This window comes from Callorhinus ursinus, unplaced genomic scaffold (genome assembly GCF_003265705.2).
Source record: "Callorhinus ursinus isolate GAN/ISIS: 27379988/994484 unplaced genomic scaffold, GSC_fseal_2.0 scaffold5, whole genome shotgun sequence".
NCBI classification, from domain to species: Eukaryota; Metazoa; Chordata; class Mammalia; order Carnivora; family Otariidae; genus Callorhinus; species Callorhinus ursinus.
The window spans coordinates 64,416,159-64,430,151 of record NW_027397067.1 but is presented as its reverse complement, the minus strand read 5'-3'; the positions used below and the strand labels follow the sequence as shown (position 1 = coordinate 64,430,151).

The window sequence follows — 13,993 nt, the reverse complement described above, 5'->3', positions numbered from 1 at the left end:
CCCACCCCCAACACAGGAGCAAGAGATTAAAACACAATAGACAATCTTTTCAACAACACTTTGGAGCTGTGTTCTGGACTGTTCTCTGACCTCCATCCCGACCGACCAAACCATTCTCAATGGTAAATTGATAGTAAATGGTAAATACTCAATTATTTATTTATTTATTATTATTTTTTCATCACATCAACAGTTCTTTATTTGACAAGTAAGGGCCTTTTCATAGCAGTCGAGGAAGAGGCAGCTTCCTAGTTACACACATATGAAAAAAAAAATCCCAGCAGTATTAAGAAGAATAATGAAAAAGTACCTACAGATCTTTCCTGTCTGCAGGTCATAGTCAAAGGCATCCACGGAGTAGAACAGGCTGTCAATGTAATAGAAGATTTTGTGGTCCAGGGACCAATGCAAACCAGTGGAGATGTCCACCTGGTCAAAATACTTTTCCACGTGGTGGTCAGGAAAGAGGGAGTACAGGGACCCCTGGTGCCGCTCCAGAACCGCGGGGGCTGTCTCCTCGGCCATGGTGCCAGCAAAGTAACTCCCAGAGGGATCCACCTTCCCATCATTGAACCGATTGTTTTTCTTGTCTTTATCTACTGTGGCCAGGGCTACTGCTGACTGATCTTCCCAGTTCAAAGCACAGAACTTTGTTCCAATGGTGGCGACATAGCCTCCTCCCTGGCAAAGGGCCACAGAGCTGATGGGGGCATCCACAGTCACTTGCTGCACGCGCTTGCTGAGCGAATCCCAACGGCAAACCTTTTTTGCAGGAATATCTACAAAGAGCAGCGAGTTGGACGCCTTCTCCCACACCGGAGACTCCCCACACCAGCAGTTCTCCCGCAAAACACGCTCAGTCTTAATGGAAGACATTGTCAACGGGGAGCTCTCTTGGTGTCGGTGACCCTCGGAGAGCCATTGTCATCATTTATTTTTATCACATAATACTTTCTATTAATTAGTATATATAATGCACTAAGCAATATGATAAGCATTTTTCAAAAAAGTATAAATATATCCTTATAACTCATAAAGTAGATTCTATTATAACAATTATTATTACTAGCTATCATTTATTGCATGCCTACTTTTTCCAGACAGTGAATTGAATGTGTTATAATAATACTTATAATTTTCTAAATAACTCTACATGATAGATATTAAAGTCATTTCATAAATAATGAAATTGAGATTCAAAGAGGTTAATTAAATTATATGTAAAGTACTTACTACAATGGTTGATGCCTAGAAAATGCCCAATAATAGCACCTACTTTATTAACATTATATATTTTATTATTGATATTAATTTTTATGTCTTAGGACATGTTTCCTTCCCTTGGAAGGTATATCATATACAAAAAAATTGATTGTATCTGTGTGCTCATTTTATTAATAATGCTAATATTATTAATGTTAATAATATATTTTTAAAAATTTTATTATGTTATGTTAATCACCATACATTACATCATTAGTTTGTGATGTAGTGTTCCATGATTCATTGTGTGCGTATAACACCCAGGGCTCCATTCAGTACGTGCCCTCCTTAATACCCATCACCAGGCCAACCCACCCCCCCACCCCCCTCCCCTCTAGAACCCTCAGTTTGTTTCCCAGAGTCCATAGTCTCTCATGGTTCATCTCCCCCTCCGATTTCCCCCGCTTCATTTTTCCCTTCCTGCTATCTTCTTTTTTTATAATATTAAATAATATCTTTAATAAATGATAGTAATAATACCAATACTATTACTATGTATTTGTAATATATTACACAGTACATTAATAATATCTACTATATTAATACTATATGGTATACTGAAAATACTACCACTGTTAACATTAGAAACTATAATAATATTAATACTATTAATAAAACAGCTTAGCTTTATTGAGCACCTACAGTGTGCCAAACAGTGAGCTAAGGCCTTGTTATGATGTACCTTAGTTTAACCTTAAAAAATTCTGTACAACAAATTCTTCTGTTACTTCTTGACTTTCAGATGAAGAAATCAAGGGTAAGAAAGATGAATTAAGTTGTCCAAAGTTGCACAACTTGTATAATGAGGACCAGAATCTGAGTTTAGTCTAATCTAACTTAAAAGCTCTAGTTCTTAATCACTGTGCATTTGAGAATTAAAAAGCATTTATAAATAATTTTGTATTTAAATCCTTATTCTACATATGAATAAATGATGAAGGAAATAAATTGCCCATGATCACACAGCATTTATTGGCCTAGCTGAAACTTGGTACTAATAGTCTTATTGTTTGCTTATTATGCACAGCCACTGTGCAAACATTATCTTATTTAAAACCCCAAAATTCATGTAAGTTAGGTTCCTGTATAATCCCCTTTTTACCTTAAAGGAAACTGAAATTCAGAGAGGTTAAGCTACTTGTCCAAGTCCAAGGCCACAAGAGAAGCTGGGGTCTGGACACAGGTAGCCAGGATCCTGATCCTTCGCCTTTAACCACTATTACCTTCCTGGGTCAGCCATCTCTCAATGCAGCACCCTTTCCAAGTCATCATGATGGTTTCTATTTCCTCCCCAGGAGTAATATTGTGTGTGCAGGAGCCCCATTAGACCAACTTACAAGAGCCAATTGTTAAATTTTCAGGATTTTTGTGAGCTAGTGGTCATAGTCATTATTAAAGGTAAAACATAGTCCAATTAAATAAATTATCCTAAAAATAATACCTTTATTTTGTAGTTTGTGATCCAGTTTATTTGTAATACTATTTATATTAATAATAAAAATTTAAAAATCTAATAATACCAAAAATATTACTACTATTAATACTATATACTTACTATGCTATATTACTATAGCATACTTACTATCACTACATTTCCAACTCCTGATTATTTTACTACATTTTACTATCACCTAGGCTCTTGAGATTATGTGTGTCCATTCTATCTGCATGTGGGAATATTATATAATGGTATGCTACCAAACATCTTTTTTTTTAAGATTTTATTTATTTATTTGACAGAGAGAGACACAGCGAAAGCAGGAACACAAGCAGGGGGAGTGGGAGAGGGAGAAGCAGGCTTCCCGCTGAGCAGGGAGCCCGATGCGGGGCTCGATCCCAGGACCCTGGGATCATGACCCCAGCCGAAGGCAGACGCTTAACGACTGAGCCACCCAGGCACCCCACTACCAAACATCATTTTTCAGCTCTGCCTTTAGTGATTTCATGTAGGTGGCTTGAAACTGGCCACGGTCAGACTATTTACACTACAGAAATGGGCAAACACTTCAAATAGGTGTATTTATTTCCCCCACATAGCCTATCATTAGACGTTTACCAGTAGCACTGCCAGAGGTCAAGAGTATTAAAAGCCACCAAAAATGTTTCCTAAGTAATTTAGGTTACATGAAGAAATCCCAAATTTATGTTACACTCATTCAAAAGGTATAATATGGAATTAACTGGATTAAGAGAAATTAATTAATTGTCTTGGTGGTACTAGTGATATACCCTGTGAGTACAGACACTTCAAAGTGACGGTTTCTAGAGAATTTTAGGGATATTCAAGCTAAGAGGCTTATACATATCTCCATGAAATCAGTCTCTCTACCTCTCTATCTCATCATGTAAGTAACTTAATATGAGACAAAGGGTGGAAGGAAGATAATATTCTAAATTTATATAATATACTACATTGTGGACCATCTGATCAATGCTTAGTTTCCAGTGGCAGACCCCACCTTGAAGAGGGACAAAATATAGTGAAAGAGAATGCTCAGCCCACAGGCCCGAGGAAAAATCCAGTCAAATGTGAGAGTTGTATTACCTAAGAGGTGCAAACCAGTGCATATGATCCCAGACTGCCTGGCTTAGTAGCGTGATGCTTGGCAATTTTGCTTCATGGGTCACCGGATCAACCTGGCTTTGGCCCCTGAGTAGATGAAAGATATTGGCAGCAGCAGATGATTTAATGCTCTGAGTGAGACGAAGCAGTCAGCTCAGCTCAGGTCTGCTCTGACTCTGTTTCTTCCCATAGCAGTAGGCAGTCATTAGCACCCTTGTTGACAGTTTTTGCAGAAAGGCCAAGATCATAGTACGCCCGGAGACTAAAATCACATCTCACCCTGGTGGTCCCTCCAGCACAGAGCTGGAGAGGTGAGAAATCTTGTTCTGCCATTTGGTCTCATTAGAGATCTTTAATTTCCAGTAATATGCTTCTTTCTCAAGGACCCTGGAGTCAAGAGTTCAAAGGAACACTAGAAGGAAACAAAAAATATTTGTAAAGTCTCTTTGCTCGGTCATTTTTCTTTCGCAACACTTCTAAGGACACAGTCTTAAGTCAAATTCTTTTGGGGACATTTTCGGTAGAGGAAAATTTTGAACAGCTGAGTTCTGTTTGAATTTGTAGGACTTATTTTGAAATCATGAAGTTGGAAAGACAATAAATTACAGTGTGGAATTTTAGAAGACCTCATAATGGTAGAAAATTAGAGCTGAGCAAAGTGACCTCTCCCTGCTATTTTAAATATTTAGATCTCTGGAGAAAAGACCAGGTGGTGTCACAGAATCAGAGACTGGAAACTGCAGAAGACAACAGTGCAAGGGGCTAGGAGGCATGCATCTTAGTCCCAACTCTGCCACTTACAACCATTATGAGCTTCAGAAAAATAGCCAAGATGAGCTGGATGGACTTCCATCTCTGACATCCCATGGTGCAGATTTTTCTTAAGCAGATAAAATATTTCTATACAAATTTTACCAGTGCAGTATCTACATGGGTTAATATGTGTAAAGCACTTGGCATGAGGTCTGGAATATAATAAGTGCTATGTAATTTTTTTGTTTTCATATTATTTTTGTTATTATTATTATTAAAAATGCTAAAGTACCCAGAACACATTATAAAGGAGTTTTAAGAAACTAAAACTCCAGCCCTGGTCTGGACACTTTTTTCCCATTAAAATATAAAAGATTGAAACGTCATACCTAATAGGTGATCATTTTCCAAACTGTGGTTCATGGAGAACGATAACCTTTCAAGATACTTCTCTGTTAAATCATTCCTTATATGAAAAGAAAATTGGGTAGATGCTGCCTTCATCTTCTTCTTAGAAAGTAGCCCTGCATATTAGTTTATTAAGGACTCAAAGCATTTTTGAGGAAAGAAATCTATTCAAATTGGCATAATTTAGCATTCCCAAACTTATCTGATGATAAAACCTCATTAGTGCATAATATTTACATAGCTCTCCCACTGAACCACACAGACCTTTTCCAACAGTAGAGGAATTGAGTCTTGGCCTCAGCATTTGAATATTCCCACCACCTTAGACAGGCACTTAGTAGGTGCCAGAAGCTGTGCTAAGGTATGTAGAGTAAGGATCTCAATTAATCCTTAAAACTCTGGAGGTCAGTGGTTTCATGACGTCTTTGCCTATAAGCAAGGGGAAGCTCAGAGGTGTTTAGTATCTCATATAAGATTATAAACCAGGATAGAACTATCAGTTTTCAGGACCTCTAAGACATTCTGAATGACTGCAAGTAAGTGAAAGAATGAGCAAATGCTTCCTGACTTGGGCGGGAGTGAGGGCTGAGCTTGGACTTTGTGTTCACTGAGGGAACTTTGATTCTCCCAAATGATCCCAGAAGGTGGAGCTAAGGAATTGAGACAAGGGAGGGGAAGCCGAGCTACAGAACCCCTTAGTCACAGCCGGAACCAGTTAGGGAGGGAGGGAGTTCTCCGTTTGCAGAGTATATATATTTAGAAACTGGAGATACCATCACTTTCCTACATTTCTTCCTGTCTTCACATATGTGTTCTATGTAAGTTTGCCCACAGAAGTATAGATTCCACTAGCTCTTAGCCAAAAGGCACTATATTATATTTAACTAATGGCACACTTGCTATAATAGGAATGCCACCCATATCAGAAAGTCTGGGTCCCACACTTTCGTGGTCTCAGCAGGTCAGGTCTTGCTGATATGGCCTTCTTCTTGCCACAGGTGTTGATAAGCTCTGCCTGCAACTCCTGGTTTGCATCCAGGCACAGAAAATTCTGTGGCAGTCATGTGGGGATGACAGCAGGACCTCAGCTCTGAAGTCACCGACAAGTTCCAATTGCTTAGCTGGAGTCAGGTGTATAGTTTTTATAGCATTGGAGACTGTTTATAATGACCAAAGGCCAATTACCCTTGGTAAATCCAATCACATAACATAGTTAATTTTCTAGTTGTTAACAACAAAGGAGAAAGTGGAAAGTTTACATGCTAGATTTCATTAGCAGATAAAGTTTGAGATTTCCAAATAATCCTCCAAATATGTCCATTTGTTACTGTGTAAGAAAGTAAATCCAGTTTCTCCAGATATTCTGATTGTTCAAGAGTAATCAGAAAAATACCCTCACTTGCAAATATATTGTCAATTATTTTAAATTTTGTAACAACTTCTTTCAGGGGAAGAAAGCCATTTGCTTCATCTGGCTCATCAGCTAACAGATGGCAACTTTTACTATATATGGTTTTCTTTATTTGTGTGTTTAGTCATGCAGAAAGAATCTTCTGTGGTCATTATAAGGTCTTAAGTAAAAGAACTCCATAAGTATTGTAAATGTTGAAATTGTGAGTCCTAGTAACTTGCAGGATCAAGACCTTAGCAGAACCAGTCAAGGAATACCACCTAAAGTTTTGTTTATAAAGCATATTTATTTATGTCTAGGCACATTAGATGTTACACTTGGCCAATATATTTAATATTTTACGTACTTCATCTGTACATTGGGAAACTCAGCCTGTAAGATACCTGAATATACTTTGATCTAGAATTATGTGCTATTTGAGATCTATACACTGATTAAAAGAAAAAAGATGTGGATTGCATGCTATGGGAGACAATTGTGTAAATTACCTCATGATGAGAATTTCTCCACCAAATACGGTTTTTGTAAAGTGTAAAAATATACGAAGGTCAATGGGTTCAATATAAGAAGACAACAAGTTTAACTGTTGTTTCTTATTCTTTACTTTTTTGAATATAGCAAGAATATATTTCTCTTTTGATTTTAGGCATTTGAATATTTTAGTTATATAAGTAATACTTGAATGAGGGAATCTAAAGCATCTAAAGTAAAATTATTAGTCTCCACAGAGAAAAGCCCACATCCTTGAAAGCCATTACTAAGAATTTTGTTTTAGTCCACAGTTTTTTTCCCCTTTGCTTATTCAAGTATATATGTACTTATGTAGGGATTGTTGATTTGTTATTCTTACAAATAAAGAATTGCATTAAATATTTTATCTTATAATTTCCTATATTCATTTTGCCTGACACCCTTCCTACATAAGTATGTATTGACTTCTATATACATTTGGTCTACTACATTGTTTTTGATAACTGCATAGTATGCCATAATTCAGATGATCTAAATTTATTCCCTAAATTGTTCCTGTTCCATAATTTGGAAGCACTAAATTTTTGGCCATCTTCCTATTTATAGAATTTATATTGTTTCTAACTTCTTAAAATCAAAAACATGCTGCAATTTTTTTTTAGAATTTGATAAACTGATTCTGAAGTCCATGTGGGAGAAAAATATTTAAGAATTGTCTGAGAGTCTTAAAACACAACAGTGGTGACATGGTGAGAGGATTTATTGTTTACTGAAACTTAATATCAAAGAACTGAATTCAAAAGCCAGAAAATAATCTACTTCCTGAGAAGAACTTAGTCAATGAAACAACTCACTTATAAGTCGGTGGGGAAGTTTTGGATTTACCAGCAATTGATATTAAGGTAAGCACTGGAAGAAAATAAATGAAGCCCCAATTGTGTGTCCCTAGACAAATACAAATTCAAAACAGAAGCTTCAATCAGAAAAATAAATGTATTAAAAAAAAGTAAGTTGTGAATGTACATAACTTCGAAGTAAAGGAAAGCTTGGTAAGGAAGATGGAAACAAAATATATAAAGGAAAAATAAAATACCAGATGAAATCATAAAATAATAAAACAACAAAAACAAAAAAAACTCCTCTGAATAATAGCAGGCAACTTAATCAAATTAAAAGAACAATTATAGGCTGAAAGAGAATATTTGCTACACACACAAAAATGGTTAATCTTGTTAAGATACAAGTAGTTCTTCAAATTAGCAAGAACACTGTATATAGCCCAAGGAGAATTGATATTCAGGTAAATGAAAACAAAAGCAACAATAAAATAAAACTTTTGGCCCTTCAGATTGGCAAAAATGTAAGATCGTGTTAGTGCCCAGTGTTCATGAGATTACAAGGAAAACAATACTTTCATATAGCATTTCTCAAGAGCAGTGATGAGTCTGGAAACTTCTGTAAATTTTGGAAAATAAATCTGGCTATATAACTGAAGCATACATATCATTGGATCTAACATCCCACTTCTGAGAAATTATTTCTCAGAAAATACTTACAAGTGTATAATGATTCTTTTCAAACAGGAATTTGGTTTATTGTCTCCTGGAAAAAATAAACAAGCATTCAAAAAACTAGGGTTCCTGCACACAACTATGATTTCCTTTTTCTCTGTACCAGAAAACCATGGGAGAAAAAAATGTCAACAAAGTGAGCCTTTTGCTCTTATTATTCAATAGAGATGCTAGTAAGAAAGAGGGGAAAAGCTAAGCAAATAAAAACGGTCATGAGAGGGACTTGGGCAGGAAGCTAAGGATTTGCAATGTAGCAAGGATCATTGACTGAGGCAGGTACTGAACAAATGAGTAAAATAATCCTGCCCCCCACTAGTTGCAAATTCATGGAGAAAGATAGACATGTGTACATATGAGGCAAGGTACTAACAAAATATTATAATGGATTAGTTGAAAGAGCAGTCACAGTACAAATATAAGCAAATCTCTGGGTCAAATTCTCAGCAGTTTAACTTCTTAGTTAATTCTTCAAGAGATACAACATAAGTCAATCCAATTTTAGCCCGACTATGTATAACCAGAAAAATAAACTCACAGTGCTCAACCACACAGCCTTTCAGGGATCCTATGTATTAATTCAATCTGTATGAGTTAAAGGGAAAAGATAATTAAACATATACATGTACACACACACACACACTTCAAGAAACCAAAATACCTAGTGACTATTGAACAAAGAAGCAGCACTAAATATAATGTAGTGTTTGTCTGAAAGGAGTTGATCAAATACGAGTAACTACTGTTATTCATGCATTTTGTTAGACATCAAGATAAAGAAATGAAGAGAGACATGGCACATTTTATCACAAGAGAATCAATACCTTTTATCATGACAGAGTTGTATCAAAATAGACTCAGATATCTACATCTGCTGATGTCTTTCAAAGGAGAAATGGGGAGCTGATTCAAGGGGTAAAGGTCTAAATCTGCCCCCTTATCTCTACTGTTATCCCTAATATGTCTGATTCAGCATTTATGTCCCCTAGACTCTTCTCAGAGATATAAGACAGGGTCCCTTTTTTTTTTGTCAAGAGGCCCACTTTCTACACTTTTCCTCAGTCTTTTACTGGTTTTACTGGTCACAAATAACAGGAACAAAATGTCTACTCTTTACTGAGTGTTTAAGGGGTCGAGGACTGTGCCAAGCATTTTATGTAAGTGAATTTCTCTCATTTTCACCACTGTGAGGTTTGTATTTTATGCATGTTATAGATTAAGGAAACCCAGAGACTCGAAGTTATTAATTGCCTGGGAAGGATCATACCACTATCACGTGGCAGAGATGGTCCTCAGATCCATGTGTGTTCAACTGCAAAGCTTATGACGTATTTCAGCATGTTGCTAGTCTACTGCCTCAAGACAGAATATAGACCACGATGATTTTACCTGCGTACACACTTCTCTACTTCATGACATCTTGGCTTTTTTTTTTTTCCTCCCCCTTATGACCAGGTCTATAGATTAGGGTTAGTTTGCATGACTATTTAACTCAGGAGCTAATGAACTAAATATTCTCCACTGCTCTTGGCTTTTTTAGAGGATCTAATGTCAAAAATGCTATTCTAGGTTCAGGAAGGTAAAATAAAAATGAAAATATTTAGAAGTTGGTAAATTACAGGTCCTTTGTTAAAGGAAGATTTGATTTGTCTATTTCTGCCAAAGAAAGACTGAAGACACACAATGCCTCACTGGTTTTGATGTCTATTGATGGATTTCTCTTGAGAAGTTCAGATAATCTCTGATATTTATATAGTGGCAATCATATCCCTGGCACTTAGCAATAGCCAGAGAGAGATTAGATAAAAGACCCTTAAGAGATTAGTGTAATATAACCCAGACTTTGATGCATCTGTTCTCTGTTGGCCTTCGAAATCAGGCCCCACATCCCATTTTTCATAGTAAATGCAAGGTATAATTTTAGGATCCTATACTATGATTATTTTTTCTAATAAGTTGCTCTTAATACTATTGTCTTTGTGCCTGGATCTTCCTTGACATAAAATTAAACATTTAATTCTATTTTATTTTATTAATTCAATATCATAATGCGAAGGCTCTTTAACTATGTACCAAACTATTGAGAAGGACCTCTATCTTAGCCATTTACTTAAAGAAAAAAGAAAAAGATTAATTAATTTCATCTCCTTATCCTCCGACTCTATCCACATTTTTCCAGAACACTCCATTTCTCTTCAACCCACTTCGTTTCTCTTCAATCCACAGTAATTGGGGCAAAAGGGATGGTTGGTGATTGGCTGAAAGTGTTGGGATAAAAAGCAAGTGCTCTCCCACTCCTTCACACACCCATTAACACACATGCACACAGGCCTTTTTGGTCAGTATATGTTCCCTAAGGTTCAAAGCATCTCATGAAAATACCCACGCATTTTCTTAACCACTACCACCCTTCCTGGTATCGAAAGAAACGCACTCCTTCCATAGGTTTTTCTTACAAAAATACTTTAATATATGTATATGTAATTATGTAATTATATATATATATATAAAATCAGTTTACAACAAGTTTCTCCTATATAATATTTTTAGTTTTATGTCCAGTTCATTATAATCTCAATCCATGTAGTACTTCCTAGCTGAAACAATGTCTTTGATGAAAGATTTGACATGAGTTTTGGCATCCAGTAATATAATCATAACTTTCAATAGTCCTATTTTTTGACTTGGCCTACCTCTTTATTTTCATTGTAACTATTATTAACTAATATTAGTCCAAAAAAAGTAAAGTTACTAAGAGGAATGTGAAATCACTAGAAGATTATTCTGAAAATTCTTTTTTTCTTCTTTTGACAAAGAAAGAAGGCAAGAAGCTAAACTGCCTCCTCCGAGGTTTGAACTCAGGACCCTCAGATTATGAGACTAACACACTGCTTACTGCGCGAGGAGGTTAGCTAGAAGCTCCTTTATCTGTGTACGTCCCCCTGCTGACGCACAAACAGACAATATCAGCATTTTCCTTCAAAGACTGAAAACCGGTAACACTAGAATCATCAAGTTTCTTTTATTGTCTTTGAAGTACATTTCAGTGATGGCTCAAATTATCATTCAAAATCAAAGTTGTTTTAATTATGTACATACAGCTTTCTAGTGTGGAGATGCAATACACCAAGGGAAAGTTAACCACTGTTTTTATGTGACCTTTCTCTTATATTCAGCTTTTTGTTCTTAAAGATCCAGGAAAGGACTGAGACCATAGTGGGAACATTTTTAGAAGAGGATGGGTTGCAAAATGTTCACTGTCCTGATATTTAATATTACTTAACTGTAAAGAATATAGTTCCATTTTGTTCCTTATCCAGAGTCAAATGATTAACATTCTCTTGAAGACTTGCTAACATGGTCTTGGTTGAACAACAATGCCATGCCAGGCAGATTACCTAAGGTAATTTCTGCAGCCTTCTAAACCTACTAGTAGTTTAGGATGATTTTTCCCTGTACATTTTCTCTGCTTTCCTTACTGCCTAGTTAGATGAAAAGAGAGACTAAGGTGTTTCCTGTCCTAGCAGGTAGAAGAATAAGTAGGTGCAAATCAAGGAACCTGGAACAAAGAAATTCAGACTGGCAGACCTGAGTTGAATGAGGGAGGGAGATTCTTTTTAACTTCTCTGCGGGGCCATATGTGTGTTAGATGGAATCTCAATGTGAAGTTAACTTCATGGATGAAGGACACTGATTTAAAAGAGACTATATATTATTTAATTTTCGTACTTACGTATCCTCAAGATTCTTATTTTACTTTACAAAATAGGGACCAATGATTTGCCTTTTAACCCACAGCTCCCTGAATTGTCATTTTGGAGTTGCCAGTTTCATATTGTCCCATGGTATAGTCTCAGCATTGCTTTTTTAAGAGTTCTGAATTTAAAGTTAATTTGGCAGTAAGTTGTCCTATCAAAACCAATGCTGTCCAGAGGGCAGGGACTATTTTGTTTTCGGGAAGAAAAAAAGAAGTGTATAACCATATCATTTTATAGAATTCATACCCGCTCTGGAATGCCAAAAACAAAACACCAGGAATGGATCAAAGAGAAGAAAAAGAGGTTCCGTACAGGAACATGCCTGAGGATAGACACCCTACCAGGCAGAAGGTGTGTTCAGGTGCTTTCGTATTCTGGAAAATAACTGATTTAGTAGACTATTGTGTTATGGATAGAAATCCCAACCATGACACCATCAAGTATTTCTGTTGTTTGTTGGAAGGCCCTGGCAAAGTTGATTGGTCAAGTTGCTCAGGTTTTGTCTACTGAACTAGAGTGGAAGCTCCTGTAGGTCAGGAATTATAGTAATCGTTTTTTTCTGTGTGTCTCTTTTAGAAGCTACTTAAAAGATGCTCTCTGCTTCACAGACCTGTAAAATGGCCCTGCCCAGATCTGCCCTCGCTCAAGTCCCTAGACACACTCCTGATTGGGGGCAGAGGGCAAATTGGACATCAAAGAGTTGCCAAAGGCTTTTCTGCTGTGCAAGCCTGAGGAGCTCTTGGTTCTTTGATCTCTGCTTCCATCCCCTCCCCCACCCTGCCCCCACATGTACCTCAGGGTCGATCTCCCTTGGCCCCACCCTGTGTCTCTGCTATCCTCAGCGTCTCTCACAGAAGACCCCTGACATCCTGGTCTACATTAAGGAGCAAAATTCAACAAGAGCGCAAACAATCAACCTTCTAATCCAGACAAGCTGCTATTCTTGGCCTTCGGCTCCCTTATCCGAATAGAGAAAATATTTGGTGAAATCTTTCCAATCTCAGGAAAAAATCAGAAGCCTTCCCCCCCCCCTTCATTTAATATAGAACCCAGATTCTATTGCTAGTGCTATCTTTGGCTCACCTGCAAAAGAACCAAGAGTGAACAATTCTGGGGAACCCAATCTGAAGTTTGTATGCCTCCACCTGTGTAATTCTTGAAAATCAAATTTCAAAAATTAAATGTCAGTCAGTTGTCAATGAATCTGTCCTGAAAGTGCAGCATTTCATTAACTGCAACGTAGAAGCAAATGATGCTTTCTTTTGAGAACAAAGTGATAAGTGTATAGTCAAAAAGTACCCTAAATGTCAGAATCTCTAACACACACTGCAATAAGAACAGTTGAAAATAAACTTCACTTCCATCAAGAAAGGTTAGGTTCAATATGAAATATTGTCTTGAATGTATGAGATGTTTTAGAATCTACTTTAATGAAAGAGAATAGATAATCACTAGCTTTGATGTTATAGATTTCAAAAGCCCAGAGGAAGAGAACTAACCCTCAATACCTTCTGGGGACTCCACTCTGTATGGGAAGGTCAGTTGGGTCCTGGAATCAGCAGATGGTATCCACACTGGATTGATCCCTTAAGTCAAGGCTACCATATCACATCACTCAAGTCTGTTTTGCTAAATAGTAGTTGAATAACCTCATCATCAATACGCTTCTCCAAAGGTTGGGCACTGATTAGCTTAATTTTTATTCAACTGATATGCACTTCTACGTACCAAGTTCTATGGTAGGTGTAAGGAGTAATAGAGCAAAACTGAAACATTTACTACCAAATTGTATTTACAA

General features: G+C 36.8%; 1 pseudogene; it reads right to left on the bottom strand.

Moving 5' to 3' along the window:
* Nucleotides 1-252: 252 nt before the first annotated feature.
* On the bottom strand, nucleotides 253-929 carry LOC112822985 (regucalcin pseudogene; annotated as a pseudogene).
* Nucleotides 930-13,993: the final 13,064 nt, after the last annotated feature.